The sequence below is a fragment of the Pseudorca crassidens genome, chromosome 17, assembly GCF_039906515.1.
Source record: "Pseudorca crassidens isolate mPseCra1 chromosome 17, mPseCra1.hap1, whole genome shotgun sequence".
NCBI classification, from domain to species: Eukaryota; Metazoa; Chordata; class Mammalia; order Artiodactyla; family Delphinidae; genus Pseudorca; species Pseudorca crassidens.
In genome coordinates this window covers 20,628,256-20,644,702 of record NC_090312.1, presented here as the reverse complement: position 1 = coordinate 20,644,702, position 16,447 = coordinate 20,628,256, and the positions used below count along the sequence as shown (strand labels likewise).

The following is a 16,447-nucleotide window of genomic DNA, read 5'->3' as shown; positions in this document are numbered from 1 at the left end:
CCCACAGGATATTTTTGCATCCATTCCTCACTTTCCATCCCTTCTGACCATATTCTAAATTTGAGGCACTCATCAATTTCTAGAATGGTCTTCATAATCCTCTTTCATCACTTTACTGCCAGCATCTCCCCATTTCAAACCAATGGAGCTAAATGAATCTTTATTCCGTCAGTCTCCTGTTCAGAAAAATCCTTTGGGGCCCCATCTACCTACAAGCTCTTGGGTCTGACATCTGAGGTCTTTTACCATCTGTTTCCAACCCACCCTTCCCATCTCCCCAAGATGGAAACCCTCCACGACCCAAGGTAGTCCACTGGTTATTCTCCAAATGGCAATGCTCATCCCCACTTTTCCCCAGTCATATATTCACATTTAATCATCAGTTATGTGCTAGACATGTGGCGGCACAAAAACAGGTCACATTTCACCTTCATAGTTAGACAATATTTTAGGTGGGAGATAATAGCTACACAAAGTTTAAAGGTATGTTTGACCAGAGACAGATTAGTTCTAAGGGTGGGAGGACCTACGAGAAGCCAGAGATAAAGAGGCATCCTTTCCTCTCTTTGAGGCTTTGGTTAAGGAATGCAGTCTTCCACAAAAACCTTCAGGAAAGGGTGGTGAAGGATCAAAGGATGCACTGTAGAGCCAAAAGCAGCAGTAGCTTGGGCATGGGGGAGAGCACACCAGAGGCACCTGTCTCCAGGCTTTCTGGGTAAGAGTGACACTTACTTATAACTAAGAACAAGCAAATCACAAGGGCTTCCTCTACTTTGGGTTTTCCAAGCATATGATGTTTATATCGGTAAGGACTGAAAGTCAGTCGAAGAGTGTAGAGAGTTGCTCTGGAGATTTCACCCCAGGCCACGCGCCATGAAAAATCACATTGAAATTCAAGTACCTGATGTCCACTGTAGAGTACCAAGGAGACAAGGACAGCATGACAGACAGCCAAGACCACACAAGCAGAGGTATTTGCCCTCCTCCCCAATCCTCCTTCCAGGCTAATAACATGGACAAAAGTCAGTCAGTAGCTTGCACCTGACTACTTCACTGCTTCCTCAACACATCCCACAACAGTGCCCCCTACACATTCTAGTCACTCACTCATTTTGGAAATATTAAGGAGAAAGGATGGGGAAAGAGGTTAGATTTACTGAGAACGTGCTTTGTGCCAGGTATTGTGCTAGATGCTTCCATATATAATGAAGAGAAGGAATGAAGAAAGAAAACAGAAAAAGGCCGAGTGGGGACCAGAAGTAGAATGAAAGCCAACTGGAGGTGAATGAGGGCCTTGGTTCTGAAATCGCTTCACGCTAGCCATGACAGACCTCCCTAGAGCAACTGATAAAATGTAGATGCCCCAAACCTAGTCAATACAGATATAAATTACTCAACTGGGATGAAGCTCTAAACCATATAAATACACACACACGTGCACACATATACAAATGGACACACATACACACTTGTAAATAAGCAGCCCAGACAATTCTAAATAACGCACAGGTATTGTGCATACCCTGGATTATGGTATCTACCACTTCCTCTATACCCCATACTCTCTGTCCTACAAATCTTGACACACCATTATTTTCATATTGAGCAGAACCCTGTGGGGCTCCTGGACACAAAAGCCTTCCTGTTTCCCCCAGTTCTTGATTACAGGAAGTAAGATTCATTCAACCTCCATGACCTTCCCTGAGTTCCAAAGGTCAGCTTCACACAGTTGCTAATTAGGGAAGGGAGGGCATGTGGAGAAAAGGGAGAAACAGTCAAAAGAAACAATAGTGCAGCCTTGGGGCAGGGTCCTGTCCCCCTCAAGGGATATACATAACAATATCTTTGAGCTGTTTTGCAGATACTGGAGACCCCACCAGGTGGAAGAAGTTAAAGGTATGGTGCCCACAGGCACATAGACCCCAGACCAGCTGTAACCAGAAGGTTGATGATGCTGACTCCCTCACCACCAACCAATCAGACGACTGTCCACGAGCTGATCATACCCTCTTTGAACCATTACTATACAACTCCTCCCTACCCGCTCCAGGTCACGACACACAGTTTTGAGGGCATTAGCCCACTGGGGCCCACTTTGCTCGGCAAGTGTGATGAGATCAGAAGCACAGAGTGGGGTGAGAGCCGATGACAAAGGGACTCACCCATGCCTTTGGTGCTCAGGGAAGGCTCCTGGGCCAAGTAACGTTTAAGGTGAGACTTTAACAGTGATGAGTAGCACTGAGCTATCAAAGCAAGGGGTGGGAGGGGGAGAGGTTTCTGTAAATCCCATCCCCCACGGGAAAAATTCTCAACCAAAATAACAGTGCATCAAACAATTCTTCCCAGCAGCCCACACCTACTTTGTCCATAAGATTCCCATCAGCTCCCAAGGTGTCCAGAGGAGGCCCACTGGGAGGGAAAGCAGACTTAAGTCAGCAGGCTGCCAAGGGAACAGATGAACTGATCTGCTTACGGGCCAGGCAGCAATGGAGCAATAAATTAGCCCTATAAAATGCTTCAAATTTAAATGTGTAATCTTTCCTATTTCTACAGAGGGCATTTTTTTTTTTTGTAAGAAGGCAAGTGAAATTATAATGTTGGACTAAGTGGCAAGCCCCTCTGCACCCCCAACCCAATCTCTCCATTTAGGCAGCTCAACTCATAACCCATGTGGGAATGGCTTTATCATCCAAGGTGATGTCATCAGCTTTAGCAGCTCTGCAATATGGGATGGGACAGAAGGAATGCATTACACAGACTCAGTGGGAACCCAGCCCAGCAAGCTCTTGGCGCCTGGAACAGAACAGAAGGCCACATCGGTTTGCTTTACAGTAGGCTCCCGGCAAACACAAAAGCAAACTCAGGCATTTTATTAGGGATACAAAGTTTTCCCTCATCCAAGATCACTGAAAATCATTTTTCTTCTCTTTACCTTTTTGAAAATGGCAAAAGCCACATTGAAAAAAAATGTTTATAGGATATGCAGATTTTTACTTAGGACTCGTTCAGGAGTTTAAAAAAGAAAAAAAAAAAAAGAAAAAAATAGAAGCCCTGAACCAGGTAACAAGAAAGTGTAGAGACGGCAAATATTCCAGAACGTATTTTCTCCCGGCACTTTCTATGTGAAAATATGTTTCGGAAAACACCCAAGAATCTGCTGAAAGCCTCTAGACCAGCGGTCCTCAACCTTTTTGGCATCAGGGACCAGTTTCATGGAAGACAATTTTCCACGGACAGGCCGGTGGGATGCTTCAGGCAGTCACTCGCTAGCCCGCTGCTCACCCCCTACTGGGTCCGGATCCTAACAGGCCGGGGGTTGGGGACCCCTGCTCTAGACAGCCTACTGCCTGTGCCTGAAATGCCCATCCCCAATTTGTCAGCCAGGTCGAGAATGACCGCAGTGAGGCTTTCCCTGGTGTTCCCATGGCAGAGGTGGTCTCTTTCCTCTATGTTATCCCAAACCTGGTCCCTGGTACCTACTTTCACTACTGCAGATATGATATGGGGTTACAATGACTCACTGACACTCCTGACATCCCACTAGATTATAAGCTACCAAGGGCCAAAGCCACATCCACTCACCAAGGATCCTTGCACCTGGCGCAGTACTCAGCAGGTTATACTCATGCAGGTGGAGCAAAGTGTTAAACAACCATCTACGCTGCTCTCTGCTATGAGAACTGTGGTCTTTCTGGGTCTTACGAAAAGCATCATCATGATAGCACATCAACTTAGATTCACAGATTAATAGAGTATATTGTATATGGCCCAAGCCTGGAGCATTTCTAATGTTTTCCCATATAAGTCTAAAACATGTATTTTCTTAATATTTTTCACTGAAATGATTCCCTTTGTTAGTTTTCACCTTGTCCTAAGCAACGATAATCAGGAAACCATGATTTTGGGTGCAAATCCTATTTTGTTCAAACACACAATAAAATATTGAATTATTAAACTAAGCATTGTTCATCTGTACACCACCCCTAATCCTCTAGCATGCAGCAATAGAGTGTGTCACGTACCCCCCGCAAGAAATCCTGGATTAATAAAATATTCAAGCTGAAAATGTCACTAGAGATTCCAAGCCCAAACAATTCATAAACAGATAAGGAAACAGGCTCAGGAGGATTTCTCTTTCTTTCTCAACTGATGAAGTTAGCGAGTGGCACAGGCTGGACAAACATCCAGGGCCCCAGGGCCTATTTTAGTCTTTCTGCTCCAATGACTGGGACAAATATGCGAAAGAGATAAGAGCTTTCAAACATCCAAAGTATTTTCACAAATATTTTCAAAATACTTTAAAACATACCTTTTTATTAAAAAGACTGAAAGAAAAGTTCTAGTGGGATAATGGATACAATATTTTTTTTCCTTCCTAGTATCCTAATAACTTACAATGTGGTCCCAGTACCTTAACAACGAAAAAAAAAAACCATATATAATGGTTAATTTCATGTGTCAAATTGACTGAGTCACGGGTGCCCAGATATTTGGTCAAATATTATTCCAGGTGTTTCTGTGAGGGCATTTATTTTTTTTATGTATGTATTTATTTTTGGCTGCGTTGAGTCTTTGTGGCTGTACATGGGCTTTCTCTAGTTGTGGCGAGCAGGGGCTACTCTTCGTTGTGGTGCACGGGCTTCTCATTGCGGTGGCTTCTCTTGTTGTGGAGCACGGGCTTCAGGTGTGTGGGCTTCAGTAGTTGTGGCACACAGGCTCAGTAGTTGTAGCTCACGGGCTCTAGAGCACAGGCTCAGTAGTTGTGGCCCATGGACTTTGTTGCTCCGCAGCACGTGGGATCTTCCCGGACCAGGGCTCGAACCCGTGTTCCCTGCATTGGCAGGCGGATTCTTAACCACTGCGCCATCAGGGAAGCCCTGTGAGGGTGTTTTTGATGAGATTAACATTTGAGTCAGTAGACCTGAGTAAAGCAGATTGTCCTCCCTAATGTAAGCAATTAGTTCCATCAACTGAAGACCTGAGTAGAACAATAAAGCTGACCCTCTCATGAGTAAAAAGGAACCTTTTCCACCTGACTGCTTTGAGCTGGGACATCAGTCTTTTCCTGCCTTTAGACTCAAACTGAAACACCGGCTCTTCTTGGGTGTTGAGCTCACCAGCTTTTGGACTGGAACTATACCATCAGCTCTCTTGGGTCTCCAGTTTGCCGACTACAGGTATTTGGTGACTTCTCACCCTCCATAATTGGTGAGCTGATTCCTTATATCAACCATATGAATACACACATATATGTATGTATATGTATACACACACACACAACCGACCTACCTGTTCTGTTTCTCTGGAGAACCCTAATATACCCTCCTTGATGTAGGTGGGCCTCATCCAATCGATTGAAGGCTCTAAGAGCAAAGACTGAGGTTTCCCAAAGAAGAAGAAATACTGCCTCAAAACTGAAATACATAAACCCTGCCTGAGTTTCCAGCCTGCCACCTGCCCTGTGGATTTTGAACTTGTCAGGCCCCACAATCATGAGTGATTTCCTTAACCAATCAGTCTCTAGATGTGTAGGTGGGTAGGCAGGCAGATGCCGAGATAGGTAGGAAGTAGAAGATGTGTGGGAGGATGGATCTGTAGCTATATAACCTATTGGTTCTGTCCAGAGAACTCTGAATAATACACCATATTTTTCCATGTCTATGCATTTGCAAGAGGAAGACTCAAACCTAAAGATGACCAATCAGGGATTTGGGTAAAAAAGTAATCACTAATTCAACAACTGCAAAGGAGCCAACAGTCATCTGTTGTTTGTTAACATGGCAAATGTGAGAATAAAGCAAAATAAGCAACCCACCAAGTACACAAATCAATTAATGATAAATTAGTTTCAATTACAACTTTCTCAGGGCACACACTGAAGAATTCCTTTCCTGATGTTATCTTTACACTTGATTTCCATTCTTTTGTTTAAATCACTAATGAAACAACTAAGACATTCTTACCCAAGTTTCAGTTTGCTTACAGTATTTCTCTCTCTTTGAGTGGGTGCCAGAAAACAAATAAACTAAATTCCCTAAAACATTTCCCTAAAACAACAGTATTCCCCCTCTTCATTCCTCCGCCCCAGTCCCAATGAAGCCAGCTGGGTTTCTTCTAGTGCATCTCTTTGCATTATAGACATACAACAGAAAACATCTTCCTCCACACTACCACAGGGACACTAGATATAAAGTCTTTTCTTAATGAATCAAACAACTTAATGAATTCTACAACCAATATTCAAAAATATTAATATCATAAAATTTAAATAAGCCGTCTCTTCTACCCTGCAAATCAGCACACTGTACATCTCTCCCATCTGACTAAATAACATATTGTGCCAATGAAGTACAAACCAGCTCTGTTATATGCTTATCATCACATTTCCTGAACAGAGAAGCAAATCATAAGAAAATGTTTATTATATGGTAATTAGCTTGGCCACAACCAATGTAGCCCCCTTCTCACTGCAACATGAAATTGCGCAATGGGTATGACTGGATCCTTGAGCGTTGTGTCAACTCACTACATATTAAAGTGATTTTTAAATGATTTTGGGGGGACAATTACCAATCCTTAATATTTAGTGATTTCTAGTGAGTACCTAGTCATTAGTTACGTTCTACTAATGTGGCTTAGAAAAAAAAAATGACGAAATCACATCCTGAGAATGAGGAACTAGAAAATGTCAGAGTAAAATAATTATGGACAGAGCACTGAGCCAAAGGTATAAAATTCAGATTTGGGGTCCTCACTCTTGGGCCTCATCAGTATTCTTATCTTTAAAATGGGGGGAATAGAAATCTACCTACCAATCACCTTATGAGGAAATGTTAAAGATTTAACGGGGAAACAATTCCATTGAGAGTATGATTTTTTTAATATTTTCAAAGATCCAACATTCCTCCCTTTGAAAATGTCACTCCCATACCCCTAAGCATAGTCTTCTAGAATTGGGTTTTTTTTTTTAGAATCGTTTTTAACAACAAAAACTTTCAAGGACAGTCCAACGCACCTTTGTGAAACCTGTTCCCCTCCCTTGCTTCCTCCAGTATGTATACTTGTCATTTACCAATTGGCAATGATTTATGTACCCACAAATATATTTTTTACATTTTTAAGCTTAACATTTATGCCATCATGCTGCACATATTACTCTACAATTTGACTGCTACTCACCTTCATGAGACCTACGCGTTTTGAGTCAGGTAACTCCAGTTCAATCATTTTAAATTATGTTTAGTATTCCTTGTATGAACAATTCATTTAGCTGGTCTTCTGATTATTTAGGTTCTTATTTTTTGTATTATAAATAATCCTGTAATTAACATTTATGTAAATGTCTTCTTTCACAGATCAGTTTCTATACAAGGATGTAAGACGTCATCTCTGTTATAGCATGTGCACCTTTAATTTTGTCAGCTGTAGCTTACTGGCTTGTATGTACAAATAGAATGTGTATTCCTAAGCTTCTAACTCTACTACATCAAGATTCTTTACTGGGTTGTTCATATTTTCTATATCCTTTCTAATACTGGTCCACCTAGGGTCTCAATTACCAAGAAAAGTTAAAACTTCCTTCTACGACTGTGAATTTGTCAATTTCTCCAATTTATTTATCTATTTTGAGGCTATTATATTAGGTGCATGCAACTTCCATACTACTAGTGAATTGTTCCTTCTATCATTATATGGTGACAAGGATGACTGCTAGACCACATACCATCTTTGGGGAGATTGCTGTAAATGGTCTGTTCCATGTGGGTGATCAGCAATTGTGAAACTGAGCTAAGACTCGATGAAGAAGTTGATCAGATTTGAGAGTGATCAGATAGCAAGCTCATACTGCACGCTATCCAACCAGATGTGTCAGGAATAGAGGTGAAATTCCAATTGATACCTGCCCGACTATAATTTAGTTGGGTCCCAACTAAACTCCCAACTAAACTCAAAAACTCCCTCCAGACTAGATTTTGGTTCTGGGACTTGTCCCAATGCTACTACTGGCACAAGACTAATTTGGGAATTAATTTCTCAGTTTTCAGCTCCTGGAACACATGGGAATTACAAATATAAAATTCCAAATTCACAGGAAGTCAGGTACATAAATTCAAGTTTTTTTAGGAAGACTTTTCTTTCCCTACCCAGAACCCAGCTGAAGACAGATACACTTCCTTTTGCTTTCTTGTACTGGTGGGAAGACTCCTGAGACCATTCTTGCTCAGAGAACACAGCCTTTTCAGTGTTCGTATTCTACGTAGGGGGAGCAGTTCTGACTCTCTCACTTCTTAACTCCACGAGTTTTAAAACCCAAGTGTCAACCTTCAACCAAGGGCATCACAGTGACACCCCCAGATTCTCACCTCCTGGTTTTTAGTCCCCTTCTTGTTTCTAGCATCTGGTGATTTCCTTTACACTGCTTAGAAGCTCTGCCAGGCATTGATTAGGATTTTTGTTATATTTCATCTAGCATTTCTTGATATTTGTAATGGGAGGGGTCTCAGAGTTTATCTACCGTGCAATTCTGCTAGAACTAGAAGAGGCGACACAAGAAAGGCACTTCAAGCAGCACCTGGCTCATGATAACTGCTATATAAGTGTTTGCTGTAATAAAAACATTCTCTCCTCTCCCTTTCTTTGCATCCAAGTAACGTAACACACATGGTGATTCTAGTGTGTCATGCTCACTGAATAAATACACAAAACCATGCCTTTTAATATCAAGTAAATTTCTGTAAAGTAAATCTAGTGGGGTTTTTAAATTCCATTTTAAATTATGTGCTCTTTGTTGAGGGAGGGCTCCTATAAATAACACATTTTTATTTTAAAACACAAATTGAATAAAACCTCAAGTGATCATATAAACTAATGCCATGTCATCAACTGTGAATTAAACTAGATACTATTCAGAAAGTTAGTGCTTTTTAACAATCCTCCTATGTATTTACGGTGAAATAGGGGTCAACACCCTATGCAACTCAAGCTGGGGAAGCATCCCCTCATTTGCTCAGGGCTCACCTGTGGAATCACATGATCATATATTGTTACAATTTTTGAAATTTGCTAGGGTAAAGTATCTCTTCCATAGTCACTTAAGATAACTGGCTCTTTCACTCCCCTCCGTCACATCTTCCTCATGTTGGGCAGTGTTAGAAAATCCATAGACATTTTGGGGATCCAGCTAAGAAGAAGTTGAGGCAGATCGAACTTAAGTTTGGGTTTAGTAAGAGGTATTTATACAGTCTATACAGTATTACACGGTTAACGTGATTCCATGTACAGCTAAGTTATTACTAGCTGTCTCAGTGTAGAATGACTTCTAAGAATACTTCTACTACCCTCTCACTTGCATGGACTCAAGTCATTTGGAACCGGAAGTACACGAAGGAGAAGCAGCAAGCTTTGAAATGCAGTGAAGGGGTGCTGGTCCCCTTCCCAGCAGGATGCTAGTCTTCAGAAAATTCTTCCCCCTTTTAGACATGGAAAGCTGAAAGCTGAGAATCTAGCTCTCATAGACACCGAGTCAAAAGAGACCTAGCTAACAGACTTGACAATATGACATAATTAGATCTTATTTTTTTTCTTGTTTGGGGGCATCTTAGGAAATAGATTTTATCATGATTCCTGTCTTAGGGCTCAAACCTACAGTATTACTACAACCAGTAAGTATGTTTGTATGACAGGTCACATGATACCAATTTCCAATATCCGAAATACCAAGAAATGTTGGTCAAACATACTAGAGGAAATATTGAATTATTTTTCTACTCTTGCTATAGAAAATATTATAAAATCAATGTTTTAGGGAGAGGCAGTCAATGAACAAGCAGTCAAAATATAAAGGGAAAAAAAGTATTACATATCAGTTAATAAAAACTTATTTTTCTAGATTTTGTGATGTCTGTGATATCTGTCAGCTCTGTCAAATTTGTAGTTTCTGTGATTTACTATCCTAAAATGATAATCATACTCTATGAATTTCTATATTTGAAATTTTATAGCTAAAGTTCCAAAACTATCTAAGCATCAGACCCCACAAAACCTACCCCAGGGACAAAAATAGAAGCAACTAGACTAAAAGTGAAAATTTAAGAACACATTTGATGAAACAGTGAGATTTAAGGTCCAATTTTAAGAAAAGTTAAACTTTTGATAATGCATAGCAAATAAAACCTTTTATTCATCCATTTGGTAAGAACAAATTGTTAGAAAAAGCAAATTTCTATATTTTAAGTTACATCTACCTTGTTCCTCTATAGGATTAATTTAAATTAGGAATTAAAACCATTTATAAATATCTCAAACTTTAACTCTGGGATTATAATAACCATCTTAAAACTGCCTTCTTTAATAAAAGAAGTCAAATGTTAAGTTACAACTCTCAACCTGACTGGAAGTAAAAATAAATTGGTGTATTAAAGTTTATGGTTCATGGGACTATCTGATTAATAAATTTTGTTCAGCAAGCTATAAAATATTAAGCATAAATTCCTACTCAGTCTACAAATACAGAAATTGATACTCAATACTCAAGTATAAAAGATGATTTAGAAAAGTAATGTGAAGTAACATAGGTATGCAGCATTTCTAAAAAGAAATACCTTCCTTAAAAATTACAAGACAGATGAGAAAGGGCTTGACTGCCATCTAATATAATATACATTAGATTTTTCCTCCTTGATTTTTATGTCAAAGGCTTACAAGTTGCCAAAGAAGGGATGCAGCCTTTCCTCTTTTATGTTCCTTTTGATGTAATTACAGTGGGTCCCAGGGGAACTGTCCACCAGGCATCTGGAAATGAAGGAAGCGGCCTCAGAAGAGAAGTCAGGCCTGCAGATCAGGACACTGCACAGACACTGCCAAGAGGGAAACTGTATGAAAACCAGAAAAGGACTGATGACAACTTTGGAGATCACTATATTTGAGGGATAAAGTTAAAAAGTAAAAATAAAAAAGATTGGTGTAATCGTGGTTGTTTTATAGAGGACACTGCTATATATGATTAGTCAGTAATATTTTATAGAAGGTGAAAATACCAAAAAATAAAAATAGAAAAGGATATAGCTAAGGAAGCCAGTCACTTCCAGAGAACTCAAGGGTTTAAAAAAACTAAGTTTAAAAGTGAGCAGACTTTCATAAGTTTGGTGGTGGATTCATCAGTGCTAAATTTACTATTATTCACACATATATACTTTATATGCTATTGTATATTTATCAAATATTACATATATTTTTTAAAAGAGTGGAAATGCATGCCAGGTATCATTTTAAACAGCAGTAGAAGTTGCTATTCCCTTCTAAAAAATATTTTATTATTAAAAATTTTTAATGAGGCATAATTGATTTACAATATTACGTAAGCTTCAGGTGTACAACATAATGATTCACAATTTTTAAAGATTATACTCCATTTATGGTTATTATAAAGTACTGGCTCTATTCTCTGTGATGTACAATCTATGTTTGTAGTTCATTTTATACACAGTAGTTTGTACCTCTTAATCCCCTACCTCTATTTTGCCCCTCTCCTCACTGGTAACCACTAGACTGTGGTTTCTAGGAGTCCTTTTCATTTTTGTTATATATATTCATTAGCTTGTTTTATTTTTCAGATTCCACATATAAGTGATAACATACAGCATTTGTCTTTCTCTGTCTGCTTATTTCACTTAGCATAATACCCTCCAAGTGCATCCATGTTGCTGCAAATTTCATTCCATTCTCATTAGCAGCCATCACCATCCAAGCCCAGAGCATAAGGCTTGAAGGCAATTTGAAGGCAATTTCCCACCCTGCTCTAACCAAGGGATGGCTCCAAGGAGATCCTCTCCAGGAAGAAAGTGGAGAAACCCTTAAAATGAGGAAAATAACCAACCCCTATAACAACTCGAACTTTCTCATATTTTTCTTCCCTGAAATAAAATCTAAAAATGATCTATGAACAAAGAAAGCTTCTTTCCCATAAACATTTGGATTAAACATTTTCTTCCTTGGGTGCAAAAGATCTGACTCCTACTTGCATCTTTATAACTTATTTTTTCCAGGCTTCTGCAAGTCATCACTCTTTTTTTTAATTCATTTTTTATACAGCAGGTTCTTATTAGTTATCTACTTTATACATATTAGTGTATACATGTCAATCCCAATCTCCCAGTTCATCCCACCACCACCACCGCCACACACACACCGCCACCCCCTTTCCCCCCTTGGTGTCCGCATGTTTGTTCTCTACGTCTTTGTCTATTTCTGCCTTGCAAACCAGTTCATCTGTACCATTGTTCTAGATTCCATATATGTGTGTTAATATATGATATTTGCTTTTCTCTTTCTGACTTACTTCACTCTGTATGACAGACTCTAGGTCCATCCACATCTCTACAAATGACCTAATTTCATTCCTTTTTTTATGGCTGAGTATTATTCCATTGTATATATGTACCACATCTTCTTTATCCATTCGTCTGTCGATGGGCATTTAGGTTGTTTCCATGACCTGGCTATTGTAAATAGAGCTGCAATGAACATTGGGGTGCATGTGTAATTTTGAATTATGGTTTTCTCAGCGTATATGCCCAGTAGTGGGATTGCTGGGTCGTATGGTAGTTCTATTTTTAGTTTTTTAAGGAACCTCCATACTGTTCTCCATAGTGGCTGTATCAATTTACATTCCCACCAACAGTGCAAGAGGGTTCCCTTTTCTCCACACGCTCTTCAGCATTTATTGTTTGTAGATTTTCTGATGATGCCCATTCTAACCGGTGTGAGGTGATACCTCATTGTAGTTTTGATTTGCATTTCTCTAATAATTAGTGATGCTGAGCAGCTTTTCATGTACCTCTTGGCTATCTGTATGTCTTCTTTGGAGCATCCCTCTTCTTTGCCTATTAATTTTCTCACCAGTAAAACGAGAACTGGATGATTCCTAACGTCCATGCTTATTATGACCACTCCTTTCCCCTATGTTTTCTGGATTTTCCATCAAGGCACACAAGCCTTCTGCTTCCTGAGAAAAAGCTGCAAATCTTGGGGTTCCACTGGGGACCATCCTCAACAAAATGGCAGAGTTGGCTAGCAACTGCCATGACTCACAGAAGTGCACTAATACGCACTGCTGTAAATAACTTCACTGTGCTAAACCCCAGATGTTGCTGATAAGTATTAGCCAATAAGCCCAAGAGGGAAAGGAGTCATTGACAGAGAAGCACTTGTGTCTTAAAGTCGATGTGTAAGTGGTAAGAGACACAACCCATATTTGCATTCTGGAAGGAAGAAGAGGTCAGCGTCTCCAAAACTAAATAATTGCTTAAGCGGATTAAACCACATACACACACACACACAGGCACACACACAAATAACAATGGAGAAAACAACCTTCGTCTCTAAATTAAACCCAATAATGTAGACTGGTTACAAGTACTGAGCACTTTGTGATACATTCTAGAAAAAAACATGAGCTAAAGGAAATCACAGCATCAAAATGAGATGGGATCAGAAGCTAACTGCTGTCAATTACAGACAAACACAAAACGGGGCACTATAATGTCCTGACATTGGTAACAATTGCTGGGACCCCAGGGGAAAAGCTTTAAAATCTTCAAACAGCTTAGTTCAGTAGTTCAGAATGAAAAGGGCACTGATAAGCTCCATCTGTTGAGAAGAAAAGTCATGATTGATAGTGAGTATTAGTTAAGCACACCCGTCTTTGTCAGGGGTTGCACTTGGCTTGAAGTTCAACAAGATGCCTGCCTGTGAGGAGCTTAGGTTTTGGGCAAACATTATGCATTGTTCCCAGATGCCACCTGGATTAAACTGATTAGGCTAAACTTATGCTGCAGTAACAAACATTCCTCACACCCTTTGGACATAATGAAAGTTTATTTCTTGCTTATACAAAGTCAGTGCCAAGTCAGATCCTGGGCAATTGTCCTCTACATTGTGACTTGGTGATCAAAGTTCCTTTGACTCTGGGCTCTGCCATCTGAGCATGTGGCCATCACACTCCCCAAAAAGGAAGAGGGAGTTGGAAGTTTTCACCAGGGTTTTTGCTGCCCCAGCCCGTCAGGGCAGCGTGTTTCTCTCACAGGCCACCATCTAGAACTAGGCATTCTGGGAGACTGGGAAGTGCAGTCTTCCAGGAGCCCAGGAGGAGAGAAGTGGATGCTGGTGAACACAAGGGACAACTATGATGACAGCACTAATAAACAGCAGAGACACCCTCATATCCCTACAGAAAATTAATAAGGCTTCAAAGCTTAAAAACTATCAGCTACTCATCCCAACAACCCTACTCCTCCCCTTTCCCAAATGGCCATGCAATGCACTGGCCTCTTTTCACCAAATGTGTAAAACAGTTAACAGTAGGCAAATATGATTGTCAGTTGCAGGGTGGGGAGGGGGGGGGTAAAAAAAATTAGGCTGAAAAGAAAAAAGTTAAGATGAGCTATTTCTACCCAAGTGCTTTCATGCTATGTCATTACCCTCCAAACTGAACAGCCTAGTCCTTAGGTCAAAGTTCAATGATAACATGGCAAGGATAACCAAGTAGTAGCAGCAGCAGCAGAGGCAGGGAAACCAGAGATACAACCTCCTAGAGGTAAGGACAAATGAAAAAAATCCCTTGGTTTCTACATATTTTATACCCCCCCCCACCAACACACACACACACACAGGTACACACCACAGCGTGACAGATGTGACCGCTGATCTATAGCTGTAGCCGAGACCTCCCCTGGAAACCTGGATTCGAAAGTTTAATGGCTTACTTGACACTTTCTCTGGGATGTAACTCAGAAGTCATAAAATACGGTCAAAATGAAACTTCTGATTTCACCTCAAATCTTCCCCTTTCAACATCCTCCTCTCCTTGCCATTTTTCTCCATCTTACTAAATAACACCAATGTACAGGTATCTGCTCAAACCAGGGACTTCGGAGTCATCCTCGATTCCTCCCTTTGCCTCCTGGGTTACACCTAATCACATCTTACCACTTCTGCCTTCAAAATAAACTTCAGGTTTGCCCACTTCTCTCCACTTCTACTGGTATCACCCTGGCCCAAGACACCATCTCTCACCTCCATCAGCTCCAGTATCCACTTCCTAGTCTCCCTGTTTCTCCTCCTGCTTGCTTCTAACAAACCCTCTGAGAAGCAGCTAGGATCTTCTCTTTGTAAGCCCCTCCCCTGTGTGAAACCTTCCATGGATTTCTCCATTGAACTAAGCAGAAAATTCAGGCAAAACCACAGGATCTCTCCAATATCATCTTGAGCCATTTGTACACTTGCAACATTGGTCTCTATCCATTCCTCAGCAGGAGATGTTCTTCCCTACCTCAGGGCCCTTGCACAAGCTGTCCCATCTTTTGGCAGGGCTGCTCCTTTCTAACATGGAGATTTCATTTCAGAAAGCAGCCTTCCCTCCCTTTTTACCTTCCCTCCCCAATCCTCTACTCCAACTTTATTTTCTACCTCAGTTTCTCAGGCTGTGGTAGGTTTCCTTCCAAATATATATTAGAACTTGTATCATAGCACATATTTGAGACCCAGTTTCTACTTCTGTTTTATTCAATATAGGTATCACCAGAGAAGGGCTCTAACAGATACTTTGAATGTTGAATGATATGTGCATTTTAAGGAGATAAAAGCCATTCTCACTAAATAAGACAGGGTTAACTATACTTTTTATACTATGTCAGCGTCCTGTACCCTGAAGGTCACAAACTAAACTCCCTATAGAAGCCTAGCAGGAAACATCATGAGTGAAGAGGGCCAGGCATAGACCGAACCTAAGTGGAGAGACTGCTCATCTAAAAGGGGCAGCTGCTGACGACTCCAGCTGGTACCAATTTAGGCTTATCATTTCCAGATTTTTAAAAAATTTTCAAGTGAAGTGGGAAATCTGAAGCGTTTAAATGAAGAACTTCAGGGGTTTTCCACTGCTGAAGAATTAATTTAAACCTTAAGTTCGTGTGGGCAAACAAAATATGTTGGTAGACCCAATAGGGCTGCAGGCAGCCAACTCGAAACCTCTGCTGGAAAAAAAAAAAAGCATTTTCTCTAATCCGTCTTGCCAAAATATTTTCTGACAGTAATGATGATATTAAGAACAATGATAGTAGCAAACTTAACCGCATGCTTACTATATGCCAGGAGTCATTTTGAGCACTTAGTGTATAAATTCCAATGATACTAGCAACCACCCACTGAGGTACATACTATGATTACACCTACAGATGAAGACACTGAGACAGAGGAAGGACAAGAAATTAGCCCCAGGTTATACAGCTAGCATGTAGCAGGGTAGAATAGGGACTACACCCTAGGTCCCAGAGTCTACGTTCTTTACTGTTAGGTAAAGAGCAATGAGAATAGTGAAAGTGCGTATCCTCTATAAAACGTCCTGCCTGAAAACAAATACAAGCTTTGATGCCTTTCTCTCTTCTGTTTGTTT

General features: G+C 40.4%; 1 protein-coding gene across 5 annotated transcripts in view; it reads right to left on the bottom strand.

The window, feature by feature from the left end:
• SAMD12 (sterile alpha motif domain containing 12) overlaps nt 1-16,447 on the bottom strand; it is a 456,644-nt gene that overhangs the window by 389,872 nt on the left and 50,325 nt on the right. The window lies entirely within an intron of this gene.